This window comes from Taudactylus pleione, unplaced genomic scaffold (assembly GCF_031769625.1).
Source record: "Taudactylus pleione unplaced genomic scaffold, aTauple2 ptg000114l, whole genome shotgun sequence".
Classification (NCBI taxonomy): domain Eukaryota; kingdom Metazoa; phylum Chordata; class Amphibia; order Anura; family Myobatrachidae; genus Taudactylus; species Taudactylus pleione.
The window spans coordinates 24,102,109-24,114,688 of record NW_028284516.1 but is presented as its reverse complement, the minus strand read 5'-3'; the positions used below and the strand labels follow the sequence as shown (position 1 = coordinate 24,114,688).

General features: G+C 39.7%; 1 non-coding gene across 1 annotated transcript; it reads left to right on the top strand.

Moving 5' to 3' along the window:
• Positions 1–9,826: 9,826 nt before the first annotated feature.
• Positions 9,827–9,933, top strand: LOC148525013 (U6 spliceosomal RNA). Its single transcript, XR_015878336.1, has one exon. It is a non-coding gene; the product is annotated as a U6 spliceosomal RNA (small nuclear RNA).
• The last annotated feature ends 2,647 nt before the right edge of the window (positions 9,934–12,580 follow it).

Sequence of the window (12,580 nt, the reverse complement as noted above, 5' to 3'; positions counted from 1 at the left end):
GTATCCTGCTTAAAGTTTGTCTTCAGTGTACTGACCTGGATTTCTTCTGAAGTTTCTTGTCTCCTTATTTGGCTTCCATTCTATCCATTTGGTCTTGACCCTTCATCATCTTTGACTCTGCTTCTGGTGTTCCTTTTGACTTATCCGCAGTCCACTAGTGTATCAGACCTGACTTGACGACATTCCCTTCATACTTTACACTGGCACGCCACATCTGGAAGTAAGGTACAGGGCCACACAACTTGCAGGCTTTCCATCTGCTAAGGCCAAATCCCCTTCCAGGGGGTCACTGGTGAAGACTGTGGGCTTGTTAGATCATATTCATAGAGGTTGATACATTTGATACATTCTTTTGAATAGCAAAAAATGACCAGAGCATTTAAACAACCTCTCTCTATCTCTATATTTATTCCTAATTTTACTCACCAGTACTCATGCACATCTTATTTAATGATCCAAATACATGAGAATTTAGAAAACAATTTTCAACCTAATCTTCTCTTTTTAAACCTCCTTGTTATTTTACTCCTTGTAATTTTACCGTAACCTGTAAGAACAAAAACCCTAACTGAAGTCCCAAACAGGGTTTGGATAATTTCTTTTCTTTTTTTTTTTAATCGTTTGATTTGGAATTATTTCCCCTGAATCCAGTCATCTGAATTCACGGGATACATTTTTATTAAGTGCTTGGTGCATCTATTAAATTGGAGATGGAATTGTCGTGTTTGGTTTCCTGTATCTGGATATTTGTATTTTATTGCCTTCAATGTAGATACTTGCAAGTCCACAAATGTGATCTTATTACCACTGAGATGAAAATGTATAATCCCATTGTTTTCATATTACATTATTGTTTTACATTTTGTCCTCATTCAAGACCAACAGCAAGTCATCAAACAAAGTTTGAAACAAAAGACAAAGGTATAATTGATTTTGCAAACTTTTTCTTTTCCCATGTTCCCCAAAACATCTATGAAAATCATGGCTGCTGAAAAGGCCATCCATCCACAAAACTGATAATAGTATTTGTCATCAGATTTAAAGGCACAAGATACAAAATTGGAATCAGTATGGTCTCTAATTCACAGAGCAATACCTTCTTACAAAAATTGTGCATATTTAACAATTTGTTTTAGATACTACTTCTAGAACAAATATTAGAAACAGTAAACCATTGATCTCTAGTGGACGTTTGTTGGCTGTTATGTTTATAGCACAATACTTTTAAAAAGCCTCCTCCAGGAAAGCCCCATAGGGGCAACAATGTTCAATGTGTGGAGGGGAGAGGGTGCCACGATCACGTATCATGACTCTGCCCATTGCTATTCAAAGCTATGATTGCAGCATTTTAAAGTGGGGATGGAGCCACGATGATTCAATTCCAATTCCACGATGACTCAATTGCATCATGAAACTCACTTGCCACCCAATTCATGCAGAAAGTGGGAAGCACACAGAAAACTAGCACACTTTTTTGGGACTCTGGGAGACCTCATGAAATTCGGGACCCTACTGGACATTCTGGGAGAGTTGATAAGCATATATAACACCCTGGTCTTCTTGAGAAAAAGATAATTTCTGCTGATTTTTTTCTTGAAAATGTAATTCTAAAAAACAATGCTTCCAAGAGCAAGTCCAGTTATGGCACCAGTGCGTGCAGTCACATGGTCAGGAGTGCAATATGGAAATTCTCCAAAACAGACCTCACAAAAGACTCATGGGGAACCTCCACAGTAGCTTCCCATACCTGCCAGCACCTTTGTATGGAGAAGTTTCTCCTAAGTAGTAAGCAAATGGCTTTAAAATCCAGAGAGGTGATGCTTATAATAAATTACACATTCAAAAAGATAAGCACAGTGCTAGGAGTTACTAAAGAACTTATTGCTCATGCAGAGAGACTAACAAAAGGATGAAAGGCAGGTGGAGGAAGTAAGGATGTTGAGATATTGAGAGGATAGATACATTTAGATATCATGTCTATAGAGAAGATGTTTAAACCTTGAGGAGCTTATTCATTTTTCAAGAGAAGTGACAAATATAGAGAGGTCTTGGCAGAAAGCCTTGTGAAACTGATAGATGAATCCTGGGGATGTAGCAATTGTATGAGAAGAAAGTAGTAAACAGTGATAAAACAGTAGGGGGTATATTTACTAAAATGCGGGTTTTTAGAAGTGGAGTTGTTGCCTATAGCAACCAATCCGATCATTTATCAGCACCTTCTAGAAGATAATAGCTAGAATCTGATTTGTTGCTATGGGCAACATCTCCACTTTTAAAAACCCACACTTTAGTAAATAAAGCCCTTGAAGTGTGAAGTGGATTTAAAAGTGAGTATTAGCTTTTAGATTTAGAAGTGATCAAATCATTAACCACCTTCATCAGTGCAGTCTCTGTGCAGTCTCTGTGGAGTGTTGGGATTGAAAACTTGAATGAAAAGGAGCCATGCAAGGTGACTGTAAGCAAGCTTCTCGGTAAGCTTGTATGGGCATTGGAATTGAGAGATGCAATATTAATCTGGTACAAAGTTTGGGTCAGAATTATGTTTTTTGAGAAAAGGAGTAACTACTGCATAGTTGAATAATTATGGAAATGTACCAATGGAGAGAGAAAGGAAAGAGAGATTACAGATGTTGGTTTAGGCTGGAATGAGCACAGGAGAATGCAATCAACTGGTTTGTGAGAATCAAGTGGCTGGGGTCTATTCACTAAGCCATGGAGAGAGATAAAATGGAGAAAGATAAGTCCCAGCCAATCAGCTCCTGTTATTTTTCAAACACAGGGCCGTATTCAATTAGACGCGAAAAGTGCAGTTTGGCAAAAAGTTTTCACCGATTGGACTTTTTGCCTATTTTCAAAGTATCGCTGTATTCAATTCCAGTTCATTTTCGCGTACGCGGAAGCTCAATGCAATGTAATAGGCGAAAAAGATTTGCCTCTGCATAGCAGGTAAAAGAGAAGTGCAAATTTTTCATTTTGGGGTGCAAAGGTGTGGAAACCACTCAGAACCCTTGGGACAGCCCCCCAAAGGACAACTGTGTAAAAAAAATTAAAAAAAATGTAAGAACACCCCAAAAAAGTACTTTCATTTTGGGGGCGAAAAAGTTAAAATTAGGGGGACAAGCATAAAAACTAGCTAAATAGATTTTTTGGGGGGCTGCAAGGATGGGTCAGGTATTTTTATGATTGCAGGTGCATGCAACAGGTGCGTTTTTCAAGTTTTTTAAAAATTCCTTTTAGAGACTTTAAAATATGTTAGCACCCATTTTCAAATACCCCAATTTTGACAGGACTACTTATTTTCTCCCAAAAATACTACTTAATGCCATTCTTCACCAACTGTGCAAAGACTTCAGTACCCCAAACAGTTTTATTAGGGCTATTCGGACACATCTACATTGATCCCCAATGTTAGTGCATCTTTTTGGGGGGTTCAGGCTGACTTCCCCAACTCTGACAGCACTTTCCGCCTGTTTTGAATTCGCCGCTTGCCGTTTTCATGTGGTTTGTAAATGAATATGGCAAATAGTGGGGACGCGCACGATAAGTTTCCACCTCCAAAACACGCGATGTTGGCAAAAAGTTGGGCAGGCAAAACTTTTCCGCGGGTGCAAAACTAATTGAATATGGCCCACAGCCTGTAAAGTGACAGTTAGGTGCTGATTGACTGGGACTTATCTTTCTCCATGTTATCTCTCTCCAAGGCTTCGTGAATATACTGTACATGGAGAGTAGCTAGAGTACTTCCTCTTCACTTGCGGGATCAATGAAGAGAAGGAGCCTGGGGGTGCAGGAAAACAACTGAACAGGTTGTTGCTAGGAGAAGAGGATACCATTTCATATCGATCTATATAAACACCATAAAAATGATGAAAGCACAAGTACTGGGATTAGATGGACCAGCCAGTGAGCTCTACAAACTGCTGAGAAATTAGATTGTCATTACTATTACTAATGTTTACTGTATTTTCTCATTAAATATAACAATTTTATCAATAGTATATTATCAGACAAAAGAACATTATATATATATAAAAAAAAAAATATATATATATATATATATATATATATATGGTATTTCTTTACATTTTCGACAAACTACATAACACTTTTGACTTCACTCATTCTAACACTTTCCAGGCATGGCAGAAGGATTTAAAAAATTGAAGATCTTCTAAAGGAACTGCGGAGGGTTCAACATGTAGTTAAAGGGTGAGACTTGCAAGGAAACTCAGTTTAGAATTATACATTGTTATTATACAGGGATTATGTCATCTTTACTAGAAATAACAACATATTATCACTCTTTACCAATTGTTATTCAAAGTGTAAGCAGAGCAACACCACTCTTAAGACTGGTAAGAGTGACTGTATCTTTATAAGCATATACAATATGATAAATGATAACCGATCGTGTGGTTATTCCCAGAACAGTGGAAATAATTCTACTGACAGCCAGATATAGTATGTTACAGAGGATAGCAGTTCTCTCTATTATTTCACAGGTTCAGTCATAAATTAGGGAGAGGCAGTGCAACATGTTTGGTATGAGTGTAATATTATTATATAATATGTACTCTAATCCTGAAAAATTACCAGAGATACTGCACCAAACAGTGGTGTTTTTTTTTTACATGTAACAGCTGGTTGATCTAATTGGAATCAGCAGTAGAGATTGTCTAAAGGTGGGTACACACATAACAAATATATCTGCAGATGATGGTTGTTCATACACCCTGAACAACCCTCATCTGTCATCTGGCCGTGGGTCCCGTTGGCTGGGGGGCGTGTCTTGCCCCCCTCCCCGCAGCCTCTGCAGCAAGTGTACAGGCGGTTGGCTGATTGCCAGCACGATGCCCCAATATATCTGCGGATATATTGGGCATTGGCTGTGCAGCACAGTAGATGCGATATGTCTGTGAACTACGTCGTTCACAGACATAACGCTCGTATACACTGTCCGACGCACACAAGATATATTGGCTGATCAAATGATCGGCCAATACATCTGCCAGTGTGTACCCAGCATTAGCAGAATTGTGTCCTTGGTGTTTTACGAGTACCCTGGTATTAATCATAACACACCATATAAGACTTACCCAACAAAAAAAAGTAACAGCGTATCAAGAAGGAACTTCCGACATCTGGAAATAAGTATACCTAATCTAACCCCTAACCTTACGCTACCCCTCCCTCCCCGATGCCTAAACGTAACCTCCCCCTAGTGCCTAACAGTGGTGTAACTAGGGCATTTGGAGCCCAGGACCAGATGAAAAATGAAACCCCCCCTCCACCACCCTATGTGCGGGTGCCGAAGGCATGAACGGGGGAAAATCGGTGAGGTCCCTGAAAAATGGGGCATGCTTGTTAGTGGCCATAAGGAAAGTACTGGAGGCTCTTTAAAGGTGTCAAATGGCTGATATCTGCATTTGGTGGAAAAGTTATAGAAAACAAGTGGTTTTCAGCAAATTAAAGTCTTTCCAGTATTGTGTTTACAGTAAAACTTCTGTAAAGTGATTTTCAATGTTTTTATACAAGTTTGTAAAAAGTTAGAATTACAAACTAAATTACTTCATAGATTATACCTTATCCCAATAAAATTACGTAAAATGTGGCCTGTACAATCTAAATTTTGTTGAAGGAATTGTTTAGAAATGGGGGCATCACAGCAGCTATGACAAGAGAGTTTCAAGTTAAACTCGAAAATTATTGACTATGTAACCCCCCTTTTTTACCACTAAAGGGTCACCAGGTTACTACCACCTTTGTTACTCCTATGTTGTATAATGCACCCACCCTTAACCTCTCTAGGTGGTGTACCTTTTATGTTATCATTAATCCAGTGCCTCCACCCAAGCTAATTAACTAAGGCCTGCCTGGGTAAGCCATGTTATACACTATAATATTAATAAGGTCCTGATAGTGTAATGTGATGTTTGTGTATGAAGATTGATATGACATATAATATTACAGTGTAACATCACATACATATCTATATATATGACCTGTTCTTCTTCATTCACGTAGACCCAAGGACTGTCAGACTCCTCCAGGAATAAAATTCACTATAATTATAGCTTTAACATCTTTATGTGTCAACAATATAATATGGCAATAAATACTTCCTTTATACTCAGAGATAAAATCATTCACAGATTCATATACATATAGGTATACATAAATATTAACTGAACATTGTAGCAAATTGTACAGTTTTAAGCAGATGTACAGTTTATCGCCATAAATTAAGTTATGCTTGGAATCCGGAAGAATAAAATGTTCTTTTTCCGTTATACTATATGGTGGTAGATATGCCTTCAACTGTGCTGGAATATACCACTCCTAACAACTTAAATACATTTGGTCCAAGTCGTCAATTTGCTGTATCTCCTGTATGAATAGTATCCAAGGTGAACACTCAAAGTATCCCTCTCATATAGGTTTCCACTTATGTAGCTAAAAGTTCATTAAGGATTAATAGCCTAAGAGCTGGACGCTAACGATACCTCATGCTCAGCCACGCAGAAGCCAGAGTATAAGGCTGTAAACTTTGACATAGCATAGAATATTCCCTATCTGGCTGCAGCTGAAATAAGTTATTTTTTAGCTTTTGCTCCTCTGTTACTACAAAAAATATAGAACATGCTCCCCCAAGCTTCAATTCTAGCTGTATCCTGATGATAGTACATTGTAATGCATGGGTATTTTATAACTGTCCCAACTGACATATCCCTTACAGCTCTATGTGCCCTCCTGTTTTCTATGTACTGTAGTAGCTGGCCAGTCATTGTGTGGTGCTACAGAGTGGGTTATTTCCTCACTGCTGTCAGAATATTCCACGCTGCCTCAGGAATTCCACACTGATATCCTCACACTGGCCGAGGTCATCCCTCTCTCCTTATCAGCTGCACATTCCCTTACACAGCCTCTCTATTTGATGTAGTATAAACTACAGAGTAACTGTGGCTACTAAGTGTAAGTCTGCTCCATTAAAAGATTTCTCACCACCTCCTTGAAGCCGGTCTCTCTGTACAGCTGACTCACAGGTAGTGGTGCTGGGCGTCTGTCCCCTCCTTCTGACAGCCGATCAGCTGTCAAGCTGGAGCCACTGACGAGCCCCTGCAGTTACCTCCTCCCTCAGGAAATGCCTCTGGTAACTGCTGCTCTGCTCCACTGCTGGGACCACCCCTGCTGCTCCACTGCCTCTTATCAGTGGTAAGCTTCTTCTGCTTCACCAATAAGGCAGGGTGAGTACCGCTGTCCCACCTGCTTCCCCAGCTCCGGCTGGGCTCCCTCTCCGGCTCTGCCCCCCTGCGCCTGGCAGCTCATCGCTGCTCACCGGCTGCCCAGGTCACAGGAGGGCAGGCACTGGAGGGAGGGATCAGGAGACTGCCTCAGCTGCTACCAACAGCTGTTATATAGCCTCTCCCTCACCGGATCCTATTTTCCTGACAGGAACCGATTCACTCCCATCTATATTACTCCGCCCCCTTCTGCAACTATCACCAATGTCTGTGAAATGTATATCTGCAGCATGAAGCACCAAAGTCCACTGACATCATAGATATCTAACATGCACAGGGTACATACATTTCCACATATTTACTTATATTTACATCACATCACATCTATCCCTACAGTATATTTAACATTTACCTCATAAATGGCATTTTGCTGTAAATAGATGAATGAAAATATATACCTGTTTCAATTGTATATATGAATTATCTCCGTAACCCTAACCAGGGTTACAACTATAAGGGGTAAATTTACTAAAGTGAGAGTTTTTAGAAGTGAGTTTTAGAAGAGATGTTGCCCATAGCAACCAATCAGATTCTAGCTATTATCTTCTAAAAGGTGCTAGTTAAATGTTAAGTAGAATCTGATTGGTTGCAATGGGCAACATCACTTTTAAAACTCACTTCTAAAAACTCTAACTTTAGTAAATTTACCCCTAAGATGCAGCCTTCCCCTTTAATCCATTTGCTACCCATTGGAGATACTGAAACAGCACCAATATGTATTAGATCAAATACTAATTAGCACCAAAAGTTCAATCGCACAATTTTGGCAAAACCAGTCAGCACCACCATTAAGCAAGATTATAGCTGTGGTACAATTTGCTTACCATTTGGAGACATTAGGAATACCATATATACAGATAGGTATTCCTCCCATGGTGAAATAGAGTAGTTCACAACGGTATATCAGCAGATATGAAGGAGAGGCGCTTATTAATTCTCTTTCAACACCAACATTAGGGGATTTCCAATAGTTTTTTTTGTAGTAGACAGGATCTATGTTTCGAGTTTTTTTAACAAATATATGCTAACCTATGTATTCACAAATAATTATAAATGTAGCTGTATTTTCTCTGTGTTTAGGATTGCATCGTGGCTCCCCAAATCCCTCCCCACTTGTTTCATTTATTATTTTTCTTTCTTATGTATTGCTTTTATGTTGTTTCATTTATATTATTATTTAATTATTATTATTATTATTATTATTATTATTATTATTATTATTATTTAATCGCAAAAGTGAATAAAATCTATTATTAAAAAAAGTAAAAAAAAAAACACTTTTAGCTCCCATCTGCAATTTCAAAACCTTCTCTCCCATCAGTGCAACACCTCCACATACCTGTCCAACATCATCTACACCTCCACAAACCTGTCCCACATCATTTACACCTCCACATACCTGTCCCACATCATTTACACCTCTACATACTTGTCCCACCTCATTTACACCTCCACATACCTGTCCCACATCATTTACACATCCACATACCTGTCCCACATCATTTACACCTCCACATAACCTGTCCCACATCATTTACACCTTCACACACCTGCCTCCATCATTTACACCTCCACATACCTGTCCCACATCATCTACACCTCCACAAACCTGTCCCACATCATTTACACCTCCACATACCTGTCCCACATCATTTACACCTCCACATACCTGTCCCAAATAATTTACACCTCCACATACCTGTCCCACATCATTTACACCTCCACATACCTGTCCCACATCATTTACACCTCCACATACCTGTCACACATCATTTACACCTCCACATACCTGTCCCACATCATCTTCACCTCCACATACCTGTCCCACATAATTTACACCTCCACAAACCTGTCCCACATCATTTACACCTCCACATGCCTGTCCCACATAATTTTCACATCCACATACCTGTCCCACATCATTTACACCTCCACAAACCTGTCCCACATTATTTATACCTCCACATGCCTGTGCCACATCATTTACATCTCCACATACCTGTCCCATATCATTTACACCACCACATACCTGTCCCACATAATTTACACCTCCACATATCTGTCCCACATAATTTACACCTCCACATACCTGTCCCACATCATTTACACCTCCACATACCTGTCTCACATCATTTACACCTCCGCATACCTGTCCCACATCATTTACACCTCCACATACCTATCCCACATCATTTACACCTCCATGTACCTGTCTCACATCATTTACACCTCTACATATCTATCCCACATCATTTACACCTCCACATACCTGTCTCACATCATTTACACCTCTACATATCTATCCCACATCATTTACACCTCCACATACCTGTCCCACATTATTTAAACCATTTTTGAGCTTTTTAGAGAAATTCACCTGAAAATTGACATGTTTTTATTGGCCAAATTATATTTAGTATGTAAACCCCTCATAGTGCATGATTACTGTATATGCATTGGGATTAGTGTACCAGAGGTTCTGCACTGTGTCCTGCCATTTTCAACTTAAAATACGATTTTCAATGGTGCTTGCTTTGGCAGCACATATACTAAAATTGGAACAGTACAGAGAAGATTAACATGGCCCCTGCGTAAGGATGACATGCAATTTCGTGAAGCGGTCCATAAAAAAATATATATTTGTTTTTCCTACATCTCCACCTGCTCGGGGAGGTGTTCACAAAAAAGCCCACTAATTTGCTGGAAAAATGCAATGCAAATTTGGAAATGAATTGCAAATGTGAAAATTTGCCATGAAAACGGCTCGTAAGACCCAATTCGCTCCTAACTGAATTAACCCCTTAGAGAATAAACCATAATGGTCTGAGTAATATCACTACTCCTCAGACTTTATCATCATGAACCCATTCCCTGATGCAGCTGTCTGCCTCTCATTGTGGTAAAGTGGGCTGATTGGTTGCCGGAACTATATATATGCTGGTCTGTAACACTCAATGGCTGCCAGTTATAGCATTCAGCCAGCTTGTTATTGCTCTTTCCATATTACTGATTGTCGTAGCTAATTTTTGACTGTTGTTTTCCTGACCTGGATTGTTTGTGACCACCTTGCTAGTTCATCACACAGGTTGAGTCTCCCATATCCAAAATGCTTGGGACCAGGGGTATTTTGAATATCGGAATATTCCGTATTTTGGAATATTTGCATACCAGAATGAAAAATCTTGGGAATGGGACCCAAATCTAAACACAGAATGCATTTATGTGTTATATACACCTTATACACACAGCCTGCAGGTAATTTTATACTATATTTTCAATCATTTTGTGGCTCAAACAAAGTTTGTGTACATACATGAAATTCATTTATTTTTCATATACACCTTATACACAAAGCCTGAAGGTAATTTTATACTTTATTTTTAATAATGTGTGCCTTAAACAAAGTTTGTGTACATTGAACCATCAAAAAGCAAAGGTTTCATTATCTCAGTCATGCTAAAAATATTCCGTATTTCGGAATATTCTGTATTTCAGAATATTTGGATATGGGAGACTCAACCTGTATTGCTCCATCTGCAATGACCATTTGTTTTTTTTCACATTACCGTCGCCTGTCTCAGACATTGCTTCATTGATGACTATCCATTGTGCTTCAGTTTACTATCTATGTGGTCACTGCTAAATGTACTGTAGTCTGTTTCTGTAGCAGGTGTAGATGTTATATTGCTTGTCTCATACATACTGTATGTCAGTGGTTCTCAAACTCGGTCCTCAGGACCCCACACAGTTCACTTTTTGCAGGTCACCCAGCAGGTGCACAGGTGTATTCATTAGTCACTGACACGTTTTAAAAGTTCCACAGGTGCAGCTAACAGTTTCACTAGTAATTATGTGTGGAGACCTGCAAAATATGCACTGTTTGGGGTCCTGAGGACCGAGTTTGAGAACCTGTGCTGTATGTTATCTATGTTGGCTGCCCCAGCTTGCTGTAAACTTGTACTACCCACTAACTAACTTGGGAGCACATCATGGTCTATGGCAAAAGGGGTCACTATAGGTGAATAATGAAGGTCTGTTCTATAGAATTATACTCGTACTAGAAAAGTGTTGGTTGTTTAGTGGTTTGTTGCTCCTTTGCTCCACCTGTCAGCCTACATCACACTGTTTAGTATATCGTCTGTATTAAAACAAACAAAGAGACTATTTCACATCCAATTTGAGTACAGTAAAGCCGCCCATACATGGTGCGATGTGCACCATGCGACGCAACGGGGATTCCGACATCCGACATATCAGGTGGTCCCCACACACGGAGCGATCGGGTGGCCGAATGCCCGATATGCCGGCTCCCCCACCTGCATAGTGCTGCATGGGATCTCACATCACATCCTCAGATCAACTGAACATGCAGTAAGATCTGGGAGTCCGATGTTCGACCCCACGGGTGCACGCTTTATCCAATATCATGCCCATACACGGTGCAATAAAGCAGCCAAATCGTATAAATCCATCGGATCGGCTGCTTTATCGCACCGTGTATGGGAACCTTGAGTGTAACTATAGAGAATCCAACAGATTTCGTCCATGTTAGTAACAATTTCATCAGGCAATTAAATTAGCTCATGCATAGCTTCTGAACATTCATACCCTAAATAAGGCAGAAAAATCAATCCAAACACATCTATCTTGCTAAGTTTTCTTTTTTAAGAGGACACTGTCGCTGAAGTCTCGGGCAATCCTAACCAGGGAGCACACTCAAGCTGTACCATTTTCAGTAAAGGCTCATTGCTTCCTCTGTATTGCAGTCAATTGGTAACATAACTGTTTCCGTGTTTCCATTCATATATGATTTTGTGACTATGAAATGTTTTTTTTTTATTTTTAATCCAGTTCAAAGCTGAGTACATATTAGCCAATGTGTACCCAGCGCGATATCGCCGCCGACGGCACTTGGCATGCGGCAAGTGCAGATGCCAGGTTCGGGGGGGTGTGTAGGTACATGTCATGCTGCTAATGACCCACGGAAGGGCACATATCATGGGTACACACTAGAAGATGTACCCGATATGTCGCTATGATCCTCGGGATCGGACGACATATCGTCTAGTGTGTACCCACCTTAAGTCTCACTTTCCACTCTTAGGGGTATATTTATGAAGCACTTTTTAGTGGGTTTGACCTTAACAATTAAAGCGGCTCTAATATGAAATGCAAAGCCCAGCACGTTTTGCAGTTATTAAGTGCCACTTTAAATTTTTGTGTGATAAACATCGGAAAGCTTCATAAATATACCCTTTAGTATAATTTGTCCTTAATGT